General features: G+C 36.2%; 1 protein-coding gene across 3 annotated transcripts in view; it reads left to right on the forward strand.

The window, feature by feature from the left end:
• LOC132125142 (cytosolic carboxypeptidase 4-like) overlaps nucleotides 1-24047 on the forward strand; it is a 202984-nt gene that overhangs the window by 137232 nt on the left and 41705 nt on the right. The gene's annotated exons all lie outside the window — the stretch shown is intronic.

The raw sequence follows: 24047 nt of genomic DNA on the forward strand, positions 1-24047 counted from the left end.
TGATCTCATTAAAAAAAATCTGAATTGTCCTTTAAAAACATATATCAGACTCAAATGCTGGAAATGTTACATGCAATTCGTACAGTGCATAAGTGGCCATAATAATACAAATGGGAACAAAAAAAACAACAACTTTTATACGAACTTTCAGTTGCAACTGTATAGTTATGCTAGTAAAATGTATTTAATTGGCAAGACAATTGGCCATGATGTTTATAACTAGTAATTGTATGCGGTCCATAAGAAAGAAAATGCCACCAAAACCTCATGTTCTTTTCAGTCTGAAGTAACTTCCCATCCATTATACAAGTTTTTCTTGTCTTGCCTATGCCCAAATGTACTCGGTGACCATGATGAGGTGAGTCAGTTTCAGCTGTGCCCAGTGCCACACCGAGCACTAATTCACTTCTGCAACTTTCTGCCTGTTGCTGACACTCAGGAACTCTCTGGTGACAGCTTTCAGGTAATGAAATAACCCGGCCGGGATATTCTTTACCCCTGTCAGGGACCCAGAGTACAATACTGTCATGTCAATGGAAATGATTCAGCGCCGTAAAGCGAGAGACACGCTGAAATATTTGGCCCCAGCAGGGTACGCTTTCTCTGGCTGTTGAAGTCTTGGGGCGTGAAGTATCCTTGCCCCTCCGCAGACAGGAAATTTGAGAGAGCCTGACCCTGTTCAGCTGCTGGTGCTGACGCAGATTCTGGCTTTATTCTCAAGTTTTCAGTTGCCTAGACCAACAGGGCACCTGCTGCAGAAGAGGAAGTGGAATGTTTTATATTGTAAGTTTCTCATTCTGAGGAGAAAGTGGGCTTGCATTTGCTCTACTTTACTCGCTATTTCCCTCTATTCATTAAAGGTGACATAATATGAAAATCTGACTTTTCCAGGATTTAAATGCTATAATCGGGTCCCGGTGCATCCTCCAAACAAGGAAATTTGAAAAAAAATTAACTTTGTTTTGGTAAGCCTTTTTCTGCAAGCTTCTGAAAAAACGAGCACGTCAGATTTCACTCCCCTGACGTTACAAAGGTCTGTACATCTGTACGTGTGCACTCAGAAAACCGTATATAAGAAGTTTAAACTAATATTGTTTAAATTGCATGATTTCAGCGGGATAGACGACAGACGCAAGATGCTTTTTAGCAGGTACGAGCTGTAATGACGCAGCTCTATTCTGGAAAAGGGGGCGGGGAGCAGCAGCTCATTTGCATTTAAAGAGACACGCACGAAAAACAGCGTGTTTCTGCTTCCACTCAAAATAGGCATTTTCTAAATAATATAATAAATGATCTGTGGGGAATTTTGAGCTGAAACTTCACAGGCACATTCTGAGGACACCAGAGTCTTATATTACATATTGTAAAAAGCGGCATAATATGTCTCATTTAATATCTACCTAGCTAGACTACAGAGGTTAAGGTCGTATGATAGAAAATTCATAGCATTTCCCCTCACCGCAGAGTTTCCCGCTGGCCTTCATCACTAACACCAAAACAAAAACCAACCGAAGTAATCCCTCCTAACAAGGATTTGTTTCCCGGCTGTCCCTCTGGAAAACTGGAAACAGTTTTTGTTTAAACAATCACTGTAATCTCCAGCACACACCCCATCTGTCCTATCAGCCTGTTTTCAAAAGCCTTCAGCCACTCATGTTCGGCCTTGTTGTTTGTTTTTTCCTTTCATTCGAATGTTTTTCCCTAGACGGGATAAAAAAAAACAACAGAATGGTCGAAAACCTCTCACAATGAGATGGTTTGTGCAATGTTTGTTCTCGATGGGAGTGCCGTGATTGTTTCATGGTACATAACGCTGTGTGAAAAGGCACCAAAGCGTGGATTGATTCATACCGTGACGCACATGAGGCGAACACAGTTCGGGGTCAACTTCCTGTCTGTGATCCCAACCCTGATGGTTGGAAATGGGCTGAGCTGTATTAAAATGTTTTGATGCATGGGGGCGGTCCAGCATGCGACAGTGACGTATTGTGGAAGCCCCCGTGGGCTGGAGGCAGACAGGTAGAAGACAAATGGTTATCGTCCCATGCTGTTTATCATTCTGTTGGGCTAACAGTGACCACAGCCAAGCCCCCACCATCTTCAACTCCTCCTCTTCTTCTTCTTCCTCTGAGGTGCTTGGTTTTGGTGCAGATGATGGCCATCCGGTGTTAATTTGTACAGTTTGTTTTTAGTTGTCAGTTTTTGTCTTGGTAAAATGTCATTTAAATGTAGACAATATTTTGTCAAGTTATACATTAATGTTAAGCACCCTAAAATGATTACAATGAATGGCTAGTTCTCAGGGGAAAAGGGTAACTGACATTTGCAAAATGAGAAGTTTGTAATTTGAGAAATTTTTACATTTAAAATGGTCTCAATTTTAAGATATAGGGTGATATTGTAATATTCACAAATATAAGAAAATTGAGATATGAAGTCATAATTTCAAGAAATTAAAGCAGCTAAAGGTAACAGGTAGCGTTATCATAAACTACCATTCAGTATTTAAAAAAGATTAATGTTTTATTTACAGGATAAAAGATCTGAAAGATCAGAATTTTTCAAGCATGGAAAATGTACTGTAAATAAATGTATTATGTAACAGAAGAACCTTAAATCTTAAAATGTTGTTGTTAAATATGGTTTGGATCATCAAATCTATTAATTAAAATCAATCTATATTTATAAAAAACTGTTTTCAACATTGATAATAATAGGAAATGTTTCCTGATCACTGAATCAGCATTATTAGAATGATTTCTAAAGCATTGTGTGACACTGAAGACTAGAATAATGACTGCCAAAAATTATTATAAATTTTAACAATAAAAATTTGTTTTTCTTTTAGTTTTGATCAAACAAGTATAGATTTGCAAAAGAGGCTAAATCTGATCAGCTCCAAACCTTTGAATTGCAGTGTATGAAATCACAATTATAATAATATAAATCATAAAAAAATGCAGTTTTATAAATATGAAGTCTTAATGGCAAGAAAATAAGTCACGGTTATGAGAATTAAATGGATTAAAATGAAAATAAATAAGGATTTATTAGTATTACTTTTCCTTGAGATGGAAACAGGCTTTTGTATAAAACATTTTGAAAGATATTAAACATTCATTTATCTTGAAAGCATTTTGGATAGATTATATGATAGTGCTTGCATTGGTCCAGAAAATGTATTTCTTTTGGTTTCAGTTCATTTATGTCCATTTATTTTCTTTTTCACTGACTAGAAAATAACCATCACCACTGTTTAGGCTCAGTCCACTATCATTTATTATGGTGTTTTTGAAGAGGGTTTTCTGTTGGTTTTAGCCCTTATTGGTAGTTTTAAAAGACTATAAGAAGCCATAATGTGAGTCAACAATCAATAGCCTTTTGATATTGACCAGCATGAGGCGTAACTCATCAGACAGGCCTACAGGCCACTGAACAGCCACATTTTTCACATGTGGAGGCATTCATTGTGTGGTAATCTCTCACGGTGAGCTCTCATGTTTATAAGCTGCTGGATGTCACCCTAAAAGAGAAACACACGATGAAAGGGTATAAAATAGAGGGGGATGGAGAGGTCATGCACAAATGAAGAAGAATGAATGGCTGTGACCTGGGGACATCTATCTAACTGCTTTTTTTGGAGCTGCTGGTGGTCGAAACCAGAGGCGTAAAGATCATCCACTAGCCCATTCAGATGAAGGAACACGAGAACAGACCTCAGCTGATTTATTTAGACAAAGATGTCACTATCCATGCCGCACAAGGTAAATTAAACGTAACCAACACCTTGAAGTGCAATATCTCCAGGGAGTGATGCTTGATCCGTATCGAGCGTCTGACCTTCTGCTTTATAATCTATCCATTTGTGTTCTACACTTGGATCTGAAACCAACCGTCCCCTATTATCAGAGCGATGATGTATGTTGATTATTTTTTTCTAAGCGACCATAAATTTGGATTATTGATTATCTATGGTTACCACTGAAAATATGTCGATGAGATTGTAATGGCTTCCATGGAAGCAGCTGTGTTAGTTATTAAAGATGGAGAAAGCCAGGTCGAAATGTTGGTTAATCTGACGAATAAGCAAAGCGCTGCTGCCCCGTGCAGTGAATTGTGAAGTCCTCTTTGGGTACAGCTGGTTCCATAACTATGTTCAGGCACATAACCCACCAAATCAAAGCAACAGTAAAAATAACATTTGCTGAAAATGTACTCACTCTGGCCATCAAAGATGTAGATGACTTTGTTTCTTCATTCTTTCTCACCAATGGATCCTCAGCAGTGAATGGGTGCCATCAGAATGAGAGTTTAAACAGCTGATAAAAACATCACAATAATCCACAAATAACCCACACCTCTCCAGTCCATCAATTAATGTCTTGTGAAGTGAAAAGCTATTTAAGAAACAAATCCATCATTAAGGTTTAAATTTTATACCACTCCTTAATGCAAGTCCATTATCTATAATAATGCTTCCTTCTGTGAAAACATCCCCTGATGTCGTCTTGCACCAAAATTCAAGTTTGAATTCTCATTCTGGCGGCACCCATTCACTGCAGAAAAATCCATTGGTGTAAAACTAACTAATCTGCATTTTAGATGGCCTGATGGTGAATACATTTTCAGCAATGTTTTGTTTTTGGGTGAACTTATCCTTCAGTGTTATTTTAAACCTATTTAACTTTCTAAATGAATACACAATGAAGATCTAAGACAGTTCCTGAGATTTCCACTGACTCATCATCACGGACATAAAAGTTTGTTTCTCATCCAAAGGTTTTGTATGACTTCAGACTTGGAAATGGAATGGAAAGCATAATTTTGGTTCTTTTTTAAAGCTTGAAAGCTCCAGTTCCAATGGCATATGCCTGGAAAAGAGTGAACAAAAAAGTAAACAATATCAGAATTTTCATTTTTGGTGAACTCTGCCAAAAATGGGATACGGGACCCAAGGGATAATTCACAATCATGTATGATGATCACATCAAAAATGAAAATTCTGTCATTAATTACCCTCATGTTATTCAAAACCTGTAAGACCTTTGTTCATCTTCAGAACACAAATTAAGAGCGTTGACCCTACATAGACAGCGAGAGAACTACCATGTTCAAAGTCTAGTGAGGTAGTAAGGACATTGTTAAAACAGTCCATGTGACATCAATTTTTTCTCTTCCGTGTCAGTTTTTGATGCGCGTTCACGAGAGTACCACGACATACAAGTTTTGAGCTTGTGCTTAGTGAACAAATCACCTTCCAATACACTTCAAGGTGATTCATTGGTTCCCTGTTGGATTGGGTGTTTTTTTTTAGATGCAGTATGAAGAAAAGATGATTATGTTTTGCACTTTTATGTGGAGGAATATAGGTTTGCTTCTACAAAAGTTCACACTTGATATTGCTTGAAGACAGGGAAATTTCAAAGCACGCAGTGAGGTATCGGCCGAATCAAAGCTGACAGAAAAAGATGATGAGCGAATACTATTCTGAGCTTATCTTTGCGAGAGAGCACAGCATGGTCCATTTGTCATTGAGGGGAAAAAGACAAGGAGGATGATGAAATTGACCGAAGATACCGACAGGCATGTAACTTTTCATGCTTGGAGAGATGCTTTATGATTGGATGGTATGCAAAATACCTTTTACCTTTATTTTGATTCAAGTCATCCCCATTCTAAAAGAAGAGTGTGTATTTCGTTTGGGTTTAACTGTCCATTTTTTTCTTGTCTGGCTGCCAGAGGCTGTGGGCCCTGCTGTTGGCTCCAAGATTAGGATTGTGCTGGCAGCTCCATCCATTTAGTTTACACCAGAGTCCAGCAAACCAGGCCCACGTAACACATTGTATCCTGGGGCAGTTGATCAGTCACAATGGATGGGACATGATGAGATAGAAAAGGGGTCTTGGGTCCAATTTCAAGGCCCTTGTCACCAGCCCCCGGCATTCATTTAACACCCTCCTTGTAGTGATTGGAAGTTTGATTTATTCCTGTGAATCAGTTTTTAGAGGTTTTATATATATATATTTTTAAGTACAGGTTACATAATTACCTCATCATGTTGTCCCTAATAACCTGGCATTGCACATTAAATGCTTTCAAATTCATAATACTGTTTATTGCTTTTTATTAGCCTTATTAAATTTTATTGTTTAGGCTATCTATTGTAGTTTTATGTGTCAGTTCATTTTGTTGCATCCATGATTCAGCTCGTAAATGCATAGTAGTAAAAAAGACAATACTAAAATGTATTTATTTAGTCCATTTAGTTATTTGTCCTTGTTTATTTGGTTTTGTTTAGTTGTTGTTATATATATATAATTTTTTTGCTTAGTTTATAAGTATCACTTGTTTATTTGCTCATTTTTATTATCATTTGTTTTTGTTTGGGTATTTGGATTGTTTGTTCATTTCATTTGTTTTTGCAATTAATTTATTTGCTTTTTACATATTTGTAATTGTTATAGTTTTATTAATAATTTTTATGATAGTATATAAAATATTTTATTGATACTAATACCAATATTAATAGTTATATTTTATAATTTTATTATTTTTTAAGAGTGTTGTGTTTTATGTATTTTGTAATTTCTATCATTTGTATAATTTTTTATATATTTTAAGTTTTAGTTATTTAGTACAAATTCAGCAATAGGTGAAATTCAAATGTTTTAAGTTTTCATTTTATACACATTTCAGTTAATGTTATTTCAGCAAAAACAAAAAGATAAAAAGATAATGGTTTGTTCATTCATTCATTAGTTCATTCATTCATTCGTTCATTCATTAAGTCATTTGTTCAATCAGTCATGTTGATTAAACCTTTATGGAGTCAAATCATAAACATATTTTCAGTACACTTATTTGTAACATTTCTGCTACTCAGCCATTATTGTAATTTGCTTTTTGCCATAACAGTCAAATCCTATTCCAATAAATTACCAAATCAAATAATTCAGATGAATCTTTCAGACTGGTTTTGTGAACTGATCCATTAAAAAGGATTTAATTAAAAATAATTTATGAGTCAGACATCCTTTTTCATGAATCTCCCTATTGTTTGGCAAGAACACCAGTAGTTATTCAAGCGTGCCATTTTATGCAGCTCCTGTTTATTGTTCATAAGGTGACTCATGACATAAGAGGTCAAGGAAGCTTCATCTTTCATAAGTTGAGATGACAATTTCACAGGTCAATGAATCCAGAAGCGGAGGTGTGTTTAATAAACTGCTTGTATTAGTTGTCTTCGATGTGGCTGTGCTGTGTCAGCAGGTATAAGCCACACGTTATTTGAGGGTTGTAATTATCATCACTGTTAGGACATATGAGTGATTGAGGACTTGAGAAATGGCTCGCTGAGCATCACAGGAAATTGCACTTGCACACAGCCAGTCAGAACTGCGATACAAAATTTAAACGTCTGGAAGAATTTATTCATAAGCAAACTGACCTTTTATTTTCTATTTGTTGAAGATGCTTCACCACTCATCTCACTGGCTTTCTCAGCTGTCTGATGGAGAAGAAGCTACTCGAAAGTGTGGTGAAATGCCATCCACAGATGGAAAGCACAGTCCGGTGGCTTATGACTAAATTCCACCAGGCATTCTTCGATGACCCGTATTAATAAATACTCTTGCGGATGTAATGCAGATTCATTACGTAGCATCTGTTCCCCTTCTAGACGTGGCTACCATGCTGATGTATGGAAAGCAAACATGATATCTCGTGAATGATCATTCTAAATAAATGGATTAAGCCATGTGAATGCATCCTGCATGCGCCAGTATATTCTCTAACATTCTACAAATGCAGGGAAATGTGGTCTTTATGGATTTGTTTATTTGTTCGTGGATTAACATGTTTATTTTATATAACATCTTTCCCAGTGAACATTATTTCATACGGTATATAGAAGGACAGTAGACCTTTTCCAAGTCCAAGACATGTGCAATTGCAAATCACAATAGAAGTTTAAACTGTCAAATATAGCAAACAATCAAATACAGCAGAAGCCTCTGGTGAATCAGCATGTTTTGGGGTGATGAAGGAATGGAGTTTGGCGATACAGTGATGTTGGAAAAAATGCAGCTTAAAAGAGTCTACTAATATAGGCACTTAGGTTCAGTGAAGAGTCAAGAATGATACTTACATTTTTGACAGAGGCAGATAGAATAATTGATGTTGCATCAAGATCAAATCTGGGGGCATTAGATGTGTTTTTTTGTTACAGTCAGGGGACTGACAAGTAAGGTTTTTGTTTATGTCAAGTTCAAACTGAGAGAATTGGAGTAAAGCCAGGTCTTTAACTTGTTGACATATGACAATAGATATGCAGTCTGGTCAGCAAGCAGTATATATCTGAATATAGTCAACATAGCAATGGTACTGAAAACTTCGGTGGCAAATAATTTGTCCAAGGGGCATAATAAAAATATGAAATAATAGGGCCCTAGAACTGAGCCCTGTGGCACACCCTGTTTGTTTGGTTTATTTGTTTATTTATAAAAAATATATACTATAAAAATATATAACTTGGTTTCTTTTGTTTAATTTGGTTATTTGATTAACTGTTTATTTTACTTAATTTTTATTAGCATTTTTATATTAGCTTTTTATTTGATTTTATTGACTTTTCTTATTTATTTGCTTATTTGTTTATTATCATTTATTTGTTTTCTTTTGTTGTTGTTTGTTTGTATTAGTTATTTGGATTGTTTAATTTTGGTTATTTTTGTTTTTCAATTTAGGAATGTATTTTTAATATAGAATTATTCATTTGATTTTAATTATATGGGTTTTTTTTTTTTTGCATATTTTTGTTTATTATTATTATTATTTGTTTATTTAGCTATTTGGCTTGTTTGGAAATTTTATTTATTAAATTTTTTAATTAATTTGTTTTTAATTAATTTATTCATTTATTTGCTTATTTACTTTTATCCCCCATAAGTTGATTTAAGCACTGTAGTCTACATTATTGATGTGAATGATTGTATGGTTGATTGTGTTTTTTGGGCATGTAGTATTGAGTATGTAGTAGAGTCCACCAGTCTATGCTTTTCACTGTGTGCGCCTTTCTACCAGATTTAACTGCAAGCCGACACTTTCCGTAATAGGCACCCTTGGTTTTGATCAAACCTTGTCGTTTTACTCAATTACTCTCCCGCAGTTTTGGAGCATGCTGTGCTTTTCCTGGTCCCAAATTCAAGAGCTAATTTGAAAAGGCCCTGTTATTTTACTGGTGAAAACTTGTCAATTAAACCATGGAGGTCATAGATGGGTCATAAAAAATCATAAAATTAAATGACAATGTGAATATTTTCCTCTCTCTCTCTCTCTCTCTCTTTTTTTTGGTGGGACCAAATTAATGTTAAAAATGCAATGCTCATTATAACCAGGCAGGAAGAAGAACTTCTCAGTTGCTTTTTGCTCCAGGGTGGCCTGCTAATTCTTTCAGACCTGCAAAACTCTAACAATATAATTTAGTATGGATCCTGGAAGAATGCACACTATTAATACCCCTTCAAGTAATGTGGACAGAAAAGTTAGCAAGAAACTCAATGACTTCATACTTGAACTTAGCAAACAATAAAAAATGACAATAAAGTTGTGATGTTAAAGTGAGAGTTCTCCTAAAACAAGACACCATAGTGAAGCAAATTATGATTTTTTTTTTTTTTTTGTATCAGAAATTACTTGAAGTGATAGATCAGGTGTTATTTATTCATAATTTCCTCCGCATGTGACCATTGCCTCATGTTTTACATTGAGTGTGGCCCATTTTTCGCCTTAGGAAGCTCTGTGTCTGTGCCAACTCTTGCCTTGGGCCAAATTAAGACACAGTGAGGTATATCTGAAAAAAAAACTGCAGGCCTCACAAAATGCTCTGTCCTCTGCTGGCAAAATCACCTGAACTGTACAATAGCATTGCCACGTATGTGTTTAAATTTTTATGCAGCTAGACATAAGCCAGTATTACAGCCATGCTGTCCGGGCAAGATAACACTGAGTGCTATGAGTAAGCGAAGCACTTCACTTTATTCCTCTCAACTCATATAGAACTTCCCGGGACTAAACTCTGATCCAGTGATTGCCAGGCAAAAGCCGAATGTAGGAGTGTAAATATACGATAAAACTGTCATTTCCCAAATGACAGATGGAGCTTAGGTTGCATTTCATTTGAGGGCAAAATAAGAGTTTAATCCTTGTCCTACTAGTTGTTTTGATGCTACTTGGACTTAGCAGATGAGTGTCAGGAATTAGCAGGTAGCAACAACACTTGCACATTTAGCGTCGCTTTCATCTCCACATGTTAAGACAGGGATCAGTATTACTGCTGAGATGAGAAGAAATTATTATCTAGATGTTAGCCTGTTCTGTTTGCATCAAAAGAGCCAAATGAATACCCAGCAACCCCAGTTAACCCACCAGAACAGAACCTCCACTAGTCGTAAATGTGAAGCGACAGCTTCATGTCAGTAACACGTGATGCTCCTAATGAAACTGTAAGTCTTTATTGCCGAGGCAAATTGAAGCTTGTTGTTGTAACCCAAATGTAGACGTAGACAGATTGCTGGTGCACATACTATCAGACAAGGCTTTTCGGTTTCAGATTTGACTGGAAATAGAAGCTTGAGATGAAAATTGATTGGAGTTTAAGACCTTAAACATACTCTACACAAGTACTTTATTTGTAACATCAATGTAAACAATCAGGTTACTCATTTAATTATGAACATACAGTAAATTAATTAATAACAGAGTAAAAAAAAATATAACAATGTATATTTTTAAAATTATTTATCTACATTTGTTTATAGTTGATTATTAGACTGATTTATTCATTTATTACTTTTTCAAATGACATTATTAAGAGAACCTTATAGATCAGAGGCTACCCAACATGTGGTTAAATGCCACCGCAATTTTAGCCACCTCTCGAGTACTGGAGTTATGTCACTTTTCATCCCAAAGTACACTTCACTTTTACTTTTACGCGAATTTCGTCATCAGTATAGTACGTGCACCACCCAATTTTTGTAGGCACAATTCGCACATGCACGTTGAATTTGTTTTGCAGTAATCTGTTTTCCCACAAGGTGGCAACACTGTCCCGGGCCATTGTTTCACAGTAGAAAACAAAACTAAAGAGATGGAACAACATCAACAAAATAGCGAAGACTACAACAAAAACAACAACAGACGGCTGTATTGACAAGAGCTTGTGAGCTAGAGGGGACTGGACAGAACAGTTTTGGTTTAATAGAGTTCACAAGTATTTGTTATCGGTCATAAATTATGGGGAAAAATAGAGTAGACACTGGACATGGATGATTGCATGTGCTGACCATCAGTGTTCGCGCACAACATCAATGGAGTATACTTTGAAAGGCTACTGTATGTGTTCAAGTATACACATGTTTACACATACAAAAACACTTTTTTACACTTTGGGCTTCATTTAATTTTTTGTCACAGTTGTTTAACTCCTAACATCTCCTTTGTGAAACCAAACAAGGATTCAGGTGAGTGTTTGTGACAGTTTTGAATGTGAGCCGCATTATTATTTTTTGGAACATAGGCTATTGTTACGGGCCAGCAGTTAAACCCAAAATGTGAATAATTTGACATATTTGATCTTATTTTTTCTACATTCATGGAAAACATTTCATCACAAAATCCACTACACTGCAGCAACAGAAAAAATGAGGAATTTGTAAGCACAAAGAGAGAAGGATTAATAAATTACAAGCCAAAACTTTCATATTTTTTTCAACAAAAGCACTATAATGAGATGCCTTTGAAGAGTGAGGCATTGCGTTAAACTTACATGCTTATTCAAATGAAGCTGAAACCTGTGTATTTTACATGAAATTGATTTGAATTCCACGGTGTGACCATTTGGCCGTAGACGGCGGCTGATGTGATTATTCTAAGCTGAAATGAACCTCTGCATTCTTAAAGATTAAAGCATGCATGTGTGGGTGGTCATGTGTGCTGGTGTGTAGAACTGTTTTTACAGTAGATGTAGAAGAATGCGTTTTTCAGTGCAGAACATTCACACATGACATAATTGAGCAAGAGGGAGATTTCTAGCTGTTGGTAGCATGCAATACAATTTTTAACAGACTTGACTCAAGCCTATGTCCCCATTTGCTCTGGAGTTCTGTCAACTTATTATTTATATATGAACTGAATTGTTAGTTACAAGAAAAAAATGTTTTTTAGCCACAACCAAGGAGAGCATTACTTTCATGTTACATTTCTGAAAGAGGTGGCGTCTCCCTTTTATGTTGATGGATATTAACAGGGTTTGGCAACGTAGATGCTTGAGGAACGTGTAGGCAGGGCGTTCAGACCTGAATCACACTTCTGTTCCGGTAGAGGAGAAGAGGACGTCTGGAGGTGGCAAGTGGCTCGTTTGTGTCATCATTTGTGTTGTCCTGTCACTGATGCTGATTACCTCGCGCTTTAGACGCGCCACACACATGCTAATACAAATGAAGTGTTCTGGAAGAGTACGTAGAAAGCTTGAAGGTCGTGTTTGACAGCTGAGTTATATGCGACTACTGTAGGATTCATGCTACTTGCATGGTCCATTTATGCCGAAATGTAGATTAAATTCAGCTTGGATGGATTTTTTTAGGCTGTTCAAATCATCATGGTTTTCAACTGGTGGGCTGTGACCAGGAAATCAATGGTGAATGCAATAAAAAAAATGGCTTGACTAAAAAAAGTTCTCATTTATTCACCCTGATGTTGTTTGAAATCTGTATGACCTCCTTTTTTGCAGAATAAAAAAGAAGTTTTGAATAAATAAATAAAAACATGGGAACCCCAATTACATTCACTGTTAATGGAAAAGAAAATGATTTTATTATTTTATTAAACTTAAATTTTCTAAATATATTGTGTTTGTAATGGCACAATTTTCATTATTTGGTAAAAATTTTTTTTTAATGCATTTAGCTGCTATTTTTATAACCTTTTATTTATTTATTTATTTTCAGTCAGAATTGGAATTTGTGGTATTTTGGTGTAAATTCATTGAAACCTAGCAAAATTAAGCAGATGTCGACACGGACTGGTTGCTTAACATGCAAAGTAAAAGAAAACATGGGATTTAGAAACCAAAATGATAAATTTTCCAAATGATTACCTCATGCTTAAAATCAGAATTTTAATCATTTAGCTTATTGTTGAGCCTTTGTAGTTCATGATTATATTAATAGCTGATTTTAAGGGTGTTATTGTTACTTTTGTGCGATTTAACCCATTTTGGTACTGTGTTGTAAGACCACTTGATATTCATTGTCAAATATGCTAGATAAAAGCCATTATAATTTTGTTGGTTATGACGGATATGTATTTGAGGAATCGCTTGATTGGCTATTTTAACAGCAAAGCCGTTTTTAGCAAAATAGAGTCTCTGTTGAGGTTGTCATTTATGCTTGTTTCCTACATTTGCTCCCCCCCGTCTCATTCCCTAGGATTTGTCCTGCGGGACATGTCAGTCATGTAGCCTGCTCTGAACTGGAACGGTAGTTCCGCTGGAGTTTTGAATGGGAATGAGGGACTAAGGAGGCAGATGTTGGAATGGAAATTATATATAGCTCAGAAGCAAAAAAGGGACAGTCGCTACTAACAAGAAGAAAAGCATCTCATTTTCGTTGCTCAAGGTTAGCAGAAAGTAAAGGTACAGCAGTGAATGTGTCATGACTGTTTGAGGAAGTTTAAATAATCTAATTTGCCAATGCCAAGGTAATTCAGGACAGGTGTGTCAATGCAAAAAGAACAGATACATGACATATTTTCTGGAATTGAACCGAAAATGGCTGCTTTCTTGTGTGTCAGCTTATTTTAAATACATACTTTTAATTTAAAATATTTTTAAAAACAATTTACAATTAAAATATGAAATGAATTTCAATTAATTATACATTGATTTATATTATTTATATTTATTTTATTTGTAATGTCCTAATTATTTGTATCTATCTGAGCACATTGCAACTAAACAGTGATTGCCATGCATTTTTGGTGTTTGGAAAAGAGCAGCTTTGACAAATGTTGATGTCTTCTTTTGTGTCATATGGGTTTGGGGAGACTTAAATAGTTAAATTATGAATTATTAGTGTTTAATTTAAAACATCATGTTGTTTTTTTTTTTTTTTAAGTTTCATATAAAATCCACCTGGCTAAAAAATCAGAGGAGGGCTTGATGCTTCTGTCAAACAGCATGCATTATATAAACACATTGCTTTCTTCATGAAGACAGTTGTCTGTAAATTTCTCAGGCTTTATTTGCTCTATTTATTGTTGCACACAAATCCTCTGCGACCTTGAGAGGCGAGATCCTCCCGAGTTTCTTTCATAATCTGTTGTGATGAGAACTCAAGGTTTAGCTAATGCCTTCTCTCTGCTGTCCCTGTTGTGTTTCTTATGAAAGATGGTGCCCCATTTTCTTTTCCACTGATTTTCTGTGGCAGAGTCAGAGTCAATCAGCAAGGCTCCACACTATTCTCCGGGGTGACAGATTGTTCCCTATTCTTAAAATGATGCAAAGTGTCACAGTGGGGGGATCATTAATACTGTACATTTTATATATATATTATATATATATATATATATATATATATATATATATATATAATATATAAATTAGTCTCTTCACAGTCATTAAGCAAAGGCTATTTTGTAACACTTCTATTTTTGTAATTAGCACAGGGAAACAGGACCGTTTCCCAGGGGGACATACAACAAAGCTAGCATGAACATCTGAAATCAGTACACTGTAATGTTTGAAAGTAAAGAAAAATATATATTTTTATTTACAAAAAAAAAAGACAAAAAAATTTACAATTAAAATGAATTTTATTTACTTTAATTGTTTAATTATTATTATTATTAGTATTATTATTATTATTATTTATATATGTATTTATATATTAACAAACCATCATCCACAATATCCTAAATGGAATCTGACATATGTCCAATAGTCACAACAAGTTGGCCGGTGGGTCCTCTCTTCACAAGTTCTTTTGGCTCTGCTGTCCTGCAAGCTATAAATTGCTGTTAGGAACATCAGTTCTTATAAATAAATGCCAAAAGTTGCACTTCTAAGCACGCTAAATGCAAGACTCTGCCTTAAGGTGATAACACCTATCATTAAATGATTCATCCTTCTGTCTTCCTGTAGTTTCATAGTTGAATGGAATGTCATTATGAACATGATAACCCTTACAGCTGTCTTCACAGTTATATTGTAACATTACAGTCACATCTCTCTATATTCACTTCTCAAATGCACTTCATGCTCGCTTGCCCCTTTTCCTCCACCAATAAGAAGGTGTAAATATAAAGGTAGAGCATAATTACTGTATTGTGCAGTTTAAAGAACTATGGCCTATTTGCACAAAGTCAGAATTTTTGGCACAATTTTAAAACAATTCAGTGTGTTTAATGTGTCTGAATTCCTTCACAATGCAGCTGTTTGGAAAAACAAAATGTGTTCATTAATTCAGTTACTTTTTTTACTTTTTTTTTTTTCTGTTCCCTAAAGATTCACTAAGATTTTTTCACTGATTAATTGTGTGAGTTGTCTTTTTGATTCCATTGGCCAAAGATTTATTCACTTTTGTTGACTGATTCATTATGTAACTGAAGTCTTTTATCCAATTCCCCTAAGATTAGTTCAGATTTCTTAACTGAATAATTCCGTCACTTGTCTTTTTGATTCCATTGGCCAAAATTTATTTACTTTTGTTGACTGATTCATTATGTAACTGAACTCTTTTTATTCCATTCCCCAAAGATTAGTTCAGATTTCTTCACTGATTCATTCTGTGACTTGACTTTTTGATTCCATTGGCCAAAGATTTAGGCCCAATCCCCTTTCCTCTACCCCTCCGTTTCGCGCATTCACGTTAAGGGGTAGTGGTGTCTCGATTCTCTTTTGGTTGGAGGGGAAGGGGTAAGGGGAAGGGCCAGATAGCCCTGCAAATGAAGATTTTTCTGGACCACACTTCAAACGAAGTGGTATGAATTATCTCAGCAACATGGCTGCTACAGCGAACAAAAAGACACATAAATGTAAGCTTTTTTGGCATAAATAAAGATTTTAATGAAAAGTAATCATTTGTTTTATGTCACATTCATTTGTGAGTTAATATTAACAGTCATGTTACTCAAAGAAATGTTTGCAAAAAAATTGCTAATATTTGCTAACGTCATATCATTACAGACTGCGTGATAGTGACACAGCATATGTCTGATCAGGGCGCTAACTGCCGTAGACATTGATGGGTTTCAATAATTAGAAATCGCTAATCCATTTTCTCAAATATTACCTATTCGAGAGAGAAAGCGAGAGAGAGAGAGAGAGAGAGAGAGAGAGAGAGAGAGAGAGAGAGAAAGAGAAATGGAAGTCGCGTGTATTCGCGTCTGTGCGTTTATCTTTTTAGAGTGAGTTTACTTAAAAACAGCGATTGTATCCTCTCGTCGCTGGAAAATATAATGTAGCGATTCAGTATTTAAACTGTATTTAATAAAAGCCATGGGGCAGCGTTGACAAGTTTCTCCTGGATATGTGAGCTGCGCGATTTCCGATATGTGTGTGTGTGTGTGTGTCAGTAAGCAGCTCATTAATACAGAACGATAATTAAAGGCTCTAATGCACACCACCACACCAGTATATGTGTGTATTTTAAGAGCTAGACGACAAATGATGGCGTGTGACGTCAGGGTAGTGGTGTCCCAATCCTTAGGGGGATATTTTCTCCCCTACCCCTTGACACTCTGTTTCAAGGGACAAGGGGAAGGGGTAGGCGGAGGGGTAGGGGTATAAAATAGAATTGGGATTGGGCCTTATTCACTTTTGTTGACTGATTCATTATGTAACTGAACTCTTTCAGATTTGTTCACTGATTCATTCTGTGACTTGGCTTCAGTTGACCAAACATTTGTTTTTCAGTGGTTCATTTTATAATTTGTCTTATTTGATTCCATTCACCAAGGATTCATTCAGATTTTTTTCACTGATGTTTTGTAACATGACTCTTTTTTTATGTTAATTTTGCTCACCCTTTTGATTATATTGTCCAAAGATTCATTCGGATTTTTTCACTGATTAATTTTGTGATTTGATTTGTTGATGCTAATTATTAATTACTCTTTTGATTCCATTTCCAAAAAAAAATTGATTTGAAAAGATGTGTTCAGTGATTTATTTTGTAATGTAACTCCGAGTATATTCTCCAAACATTCATTCAAATTTGTTATTTTTATTAAATTCCCCAAAGATTAATGTACATTACCAAGGATCCATTCATATTTTCTCACTGATTAACTTGTATCATTACTCTTTTGATTCTATTTCCAAGAAAATTTATGCAGATTGTTTCAGTAATTCATTTCAGAATGCAAATCTTTTGATTCCATTCACCTCAGGTTCATTCATTTTTTATTTTAACTGATTAATTTTTTGACCCTTTCTATAGGTTACAGTAGCTGGTCATACTTGTTTTTTTTCTTTGAAGAGTTCTGTGAATGAAAACAATGATTTGTTTAAACCGAAAAAAATGCCACTATTTTTGAGAATCATTGCGACATTGTGAACGGGCCTTTATTCGCAGACTGAAGAGGAAAACTTTTCAAAACTGGCCTGCAGGTTTCTCTTCGTGAATCAAAACGATAGCCAACAGCACTATCCATTATTGATGGCTGAAATACAAATAAAGCTACACTTTCAGCTTGAAGGTGAACCAACAAACAGCCATTCCCTTAAGTACTGATGAGTCAGAGGAGACGTGTGGGAGAAAGGCTTTACATCATCAGTTCTGGGCTCAGAGAGTCTGATGCTTTTTCTCTCACCTCAACCTTTCTCATCCTTGCTATCAGCACAGTACAAACAAAAGTGAAAATGAATTTCCACTTTCCAATTTCTCCCCGTTAATGGGAGTTTCTTGTGTCCCACCAAACAGCACACACTCTAAATACAGACTTGTCCTCCTCGTTTTTGTTGTACCCTCAAAGGTAAACCAGGTGATTAAGTAAGTCATAGGCTATTTTCACAATGCAGTACTAGCTTTCTGAGCACTATGCAGTATATACTAAACACTTTTCTGATATATGTTTATTCTGACAAATATTTGCTAGAGGAAAGTGTTCTGTCCTTTTTCACATTCTTATGGTACCATTAACCAATCAGTGTTGCATTCATAGTATCCTTTTTCTGGAAATATCCACTTCCGAATTGTCCCTTTTTTTATTCTTCTCTCAGACTACTTCTCGCTCTACTAAATGTCGCTGATTGTGCCCATCTCCAGCTGATGGAGATTTGAGTAGAAAACGAAGATATAACCTCATTAGCCGAGGCGACGAAAAGCTATTGAGACTGATCCAACTGATCTAACTGTAAATTGAACTGTTCTGGTTCAGTAAGTTGATCAGGAAGTGTGTGTGTGTGTGTGTGTGTGTGTCAAAGTCAAAAGTCAAAGTCAAAGTCACCTTTATTTATATAGCGCTTTAAACAAAATACATTGCGTCAAAGCAACTGAACAACATTCATTAGGAAAACAGTGTGAAGGCAGTTCACCATTGAATTCAGTTATGTCATCTCTGTTCAATTAAATAGTGTCTGTGCATTTATTTGCAATCAAGTCAACGATATCGCTGTAGATGAAGTGTCCCCAACTAAGCAAGCCAGTGGCGACAGCGGCAAGGAACCGAAACTCCATCGGTGACAGAATGGAGAAAAAACCTTGGGAGAAACCAGGCTCAGTTGGGGGGCCAGTTCTCCTCTGACCAGACAAAACCAGTAGTTCAATTCCAGGCTGCAGCAAAGTCAGATTGTGCAGAAGAATCATCTGTTTCCTGTGGTCTTGTCCTGGTGCTCCTCTGAGACAAGGTCTTTACAGGGGACCTGTATCTGGGGCTCTAGTTGTCCTGGTCTCCGCTGTCTTAAAGGGATGTAGAGGTCCTTTCTAGGTGCTGATCCAGCATCTGGTCTGGATACGTACTGGATCCGGGTGACTGCAGTGACCCTCTGATCTGGACACAGACTGGATCTGGTGGCCACGGTGACCTCGGAACAAGAGAGAAACAGACAAATATTAGCGTAGATGCCATTCTTCTAATGATGTAACAAGTACATAGGGTGTTATGGGAAGTGTTTCCGGTTCCGGTTTACCTAATTAATGCAGCCTAAAAATCCTTTAACGGATTTGGATAATAAAAGCATATTAGTATGTTATGTGTATGCCAGGTTAAAGAGATGGGTCTTTAATCTAGATTTAAACTGCAAGAGTGTGTCTGCCTCCCGAACAATGTTAGGTAGGTTATTCCAGAGTTTAGGCGCCAAATAGGAAAAGGATCTGCCGCCCGCAGTTGATTTTGATATTCTAGGTATTATCAAATTGCCTGAGTTTTGAGAACGTAGCGGACGTAGAGGATTATAATGTAAAAGGAGCTCATTCAAATACTGAGGTGCTAAACCATTCAGGGCTTTATAGGTAATAAGCAATATTTTAAAATCTATACGATGCTTGATAGGGAGCCAGTGCAGTGTTGACAAGACCGGGCTAATATGGTCATACTTCCTGGTTCTAGTAAGAACTAGTGTGTGATAGTTCATTGAGTTAATGTCGGCTGAGAGGTGTCTTTCACTTTATGGACACCCAAAGACAAAATGTGAGTATTATAACAGTCTGATTATTGAGTACTACAGCAGTCTAAATAAGAGGTGTGTGTAATATGTATTTATTTTATTTACTTTTATTTATTTACTTACTTATTATTATATTATATTGCAAATGAATGTTGTTAATATTAATGTAAAAAAATATATTATTAATGAAACAATATTATGGTTTATACATTGATTCATATATATATGAGATATATATATGAAGAGTTTGGTTCCAAAACGCTATTCATCCATTTTGATTAATTTGAGTAAAAATGTGTTTCTTTACCAAGAAAGTGGCAAGATGAAAACTGTTTCAAACTTTCACACAGCATCTTTAGGTTATAATAACGTAAAAATTTCTAATCCAGATTTTGATTTTTAAAGATTTATTATAAAAACTGATACCCCCCCAATATGCAATGCAATAAATCGATTTAGTCTTGAAACTGTTGAAAATACACAACAAAGTAAGTTAATCCACATATGACAACCTCTGATATTGGTCAATATAATCTTATCAATAGCTTGCGATTTTCCCCACCGCAGAAACTACTACATGTTAATTAATGCTATCTAAATTATAATTTTTTTAGGGCTGCACGATAACTAGCATGTGATTGCCATGTGCATCTCATCAGTAAAGCCGGTTCTGTGATTAGTAGTAAAACTCCATCACTTGCTTTCAGATGGAGTGGCATTTAAATTTGTTTAGTTCAATTTGTGAGGATGTCGTTGTCTAGTGGTTAGAGAGTTTGACTCCTAACCCTAGGGTTGTAGTTTCTTCTCTCAGGCCGGCAATACCACGACTGAGGTGCCCTTGAGCAAGGCACCGAACCCCCAACTGCTCCCCGGGCGCCGCATCATAAATGGCTGCCCACTGCTCTGGGTGTGTGTTCACGGTTTGTGTGTGTTCACTGCTCTGTGTGTGTGCACTTTGGATGGGTTAAATGCCGAGCACAAATTCTGAGTATGGGTCACCATACTTGGCTGAATGTCACATCACGTATCGCTCACTTATTAATATACAACATTGTCATGGACAAGCTATGCTCGTTCATAATTTAAGGCGATTTGTCTGTGATTAATATGAATGTGATATTGCATAGCTTGTCGGTAACTGTTTACAATGCATGGAATGGTGCGCTGTGATTGGTTAAGTGGATGTATCACATTCTGCAGAGAAGGGAGACTGACGTTTGTCATGGTTTGGAAAGATAGGGAGGAAACATGACGGAATAACACGGCGGATTTCACATATTTTGCGTAAAATAAAATAAAAAATACTTTTCAATACCGACTAGATACAATGCTTATTTTGAGAGATACATACATACATTCATACATACATAAATACACAGACACAATACACACACCCAAACGTGCACATTTTTATATCACATTTTATATCACATCACAGATTATTTGATGAGAAGTGCTGCACACCAAGAATAATACAATTTAAGTAACTCCAGGATTGCTTATCGATTTCTGTGATTATTGTTGCATCAGGAGGCACAGGCAATCGTTTTGGTGCCCTTTCCTAATGGTGACCAAATCAATCATAAGCAAATTATACAAGATCTATATCACACTGCATAATGCTTAGCAGTTACACTGAGGACCCATAAAATAGATTGGGATAGGACGGGTGTGACTTGAAGAGAGAGATGGTGCCTTGATACCCCCTTCCCTCTTATTTATCTGTGTTGTAGCTGAACTGAGCGTGAACTGTAACTCATCTCTGGATGAAGCGATGTGTCTGGTCAACAGAGCACTACAGTGACAGCACTTCCTCTCTGAGGCGATACTTGCGTCGATTCCTCTCATTGTCAGCCATTTCATCTCCTTATAAATAGTTAATTTAAAAAAATGTACAAGACACTGTTTTCTTTCCAAAAACTCCCACTGTTCTGTCATTTCTTGTCTCAGTAAGCATGCTTTTTTTTCAGTGGGTGATTATAAAAGGGGAGTAACTTGCGTTAATGGCTTCATTATAAGTTTTTGGATCAGAAACTGTATAAATGATGATTGTATAATAATCTGTATACACTTGAACAACAGTATTCTTAATTAAAGCCTTAACTAGCTCTCGCCCGCTGTGAAATAAATGTTTTCAGAGCAGTTAGCATTTGCATGCTGGAGCGTGATGTGTTTGCTTATGACAATGAGTCAGGAGGCATTTGATTGGATGTTTTGATGTTAGTGGAATCAAATGGCCCATGGGTATTTAATTTGTGAGGTCGGGCTGAGTCAAGTATTCATTGAGTTTTTAAGGTAGGCGAAGTCTAAATGATGATTGGGCATTCTGTTTTTGGAGTTAAATGTCAAAGTCAATTTACCATAAGGTATTTAGTTTTTTTGAGTTGGAGTCAAATGCCTAAACTTTACAAGAGTTAATTGGTATTTGATGAGCTCCTTTGAGACCAAGATTGCTTTTGCATTTTTGAGGTGGCTTGGAGTCAAAATCAATATTGAGTCAGAATTATCATTGGGTATTATTAAGTTGGGTGCAGCACTTCACACGTTGTCAACTTGTTGTTCTTGTTGTTGTTGTTTTTTTAGATTTTAATCCTAAAACTTGTAGACCGGAATTGTTTTCATTTGGAGGAGTCCAAATGGTAATTGAACACCATGTTTTTTGAGGTGGGTGGAGTCAAATACCCAATGAGCATTTAGAGTTAGGTGGAGTCAGAATTGTCATTGAGTGGTTTATTTTTGAAGTGGGTGGAGACAAATGCCCAATGAGCATTCTCTTTTGAGGATGGTGAAGTAAAAATTGTGGAGTGTTCGGTTTTTGAGGTTGGGTTGAATGGAATTTCCATTTAACTTTCTGTTTTTGAGGTAGGTGGAGTGAGAATAATTCTGTATTCTGCTTTTGAGGTTGGGTGGACTCAAATGCCCAGTAGACATTCTGTTTAAGGTGGGTGGAGACAAATACCCAATGAGCATTCTGTTTTGAGATGGGGGGTCAAAATTACCAAAGAGTGTTCAGTTTTTGTGGTAAGTGGAGACAAATGTCCAATGTACATTCAGTTTTGAGGTGAGTGGAGTCAGAATTATCATTGAGTATTCTGTTTTTGGGGTAGATGGAGACAAATGCCCAATTAACATTCTGTTTTGACGTTGGTGGAGTGTTCATTTTTTTGTTGTTGGGTGGAGTGAAATTCCCATTAGTCTTTCTGTTTTTGAGGTAGGCGGAGTCAAACTTAACAATGAGTATTCGGTTTTTGAGGTTGATTGGCATAAAATTCCCATTTGACATTCTGTATTTTGAGATGGGTTGAGTCAAATACCCACTGAACTCGATACCTCATTAAGTGTTCTGTTGTTGAGGTTGGGTGGAGTCAAATACCAATTAGATATTGTTTTCACAGTGGGTGGATTGTAATGCTCAGTGACCTTGAAGTGGGTGGAGTAAAAATTATTAAGCGTTCATTTTTGAGGTTGAGTGAAGTCAAATTCCAATTACACTTTGTTTTTGAGGTGGGCAGAGTCAAATTAATCAAGGAGTGTTCAGTTTTTGAGGTTGGGTGGAGGCAAATTCCCATTAGACAATTCTTTTGAGTTGGGTGGAGACAAATGCCCATTGAGCTTTCTGTTTTGAAGTGGGTGGAGTGAAGTTTCCATTAGTTGTTCTTTTGTGAGGTTCCCAATAATCATTCAAGTGTTCAGTTTTTTTTTTTTTTTAGGTTTGATGGTGTCAAATGCTATTCTGTTCATGTGTTAATTGCTTTTTGATGATGACATACCTTTTATTACCTCTCTTAAACATTAAACCTGAACTATTGTTTGAATTATTTTTGGCATTTGAGACCAGGGTTGCTTTGGGTTACTGCAGAATGTGTCATGCACTGCGGTGCACTGGGTGAAATATTGAGAAGTAGACATTTTAAAAGCAGGACGTGTTAGAGGGGCTGTCAGTTTTTGGAGAACCATAAAAGGGAACAAAATACTGTTCCACCTCTCAGTTGTCATCAGACACAAGAGCAGGGAAGTGTTCATAAATTATTTCGGTCAATAACAAATTGGAGCCACCAAAATAGAGAGGAAAAAAACATGAAGTCATTGATGCCATTCATACCAAAAGCTTCAGTTTAGTTCATCAAATATTTACGATCTAAATATCAGGCAATGAATACATAATGACACAATGAGTTGGAAATCGCCTTGTGTAAACATGGCTTGAACAGACAGACGGTTAATGTTGATCTAACTCTCAAGTCATCTCAACTGACATCCAGTGTTTCTGGCTCTCTTATTTTCCTTAAACTATAGACAGCTGTAGGGAGGAACAATTTTCGTGCCTTTTTCACTTTGTTGCCCCCCTGGTGTGCATTGAAAACTGTCTGGGACAACCGTG

This window comes from Carassius carassius, chromosome 43, assembly GCF_963082965.1.
Source record: "Carassius carassius chromosome 43, fCarCar2.1, whole genome shotgun sequence".
Classification (NCBI taxonomy): Eukaryota; Metazoa; Chordata; class Actinopteri; order Cypriniformes; family Cyprinidae; genus Carassius; species Carassius carassius.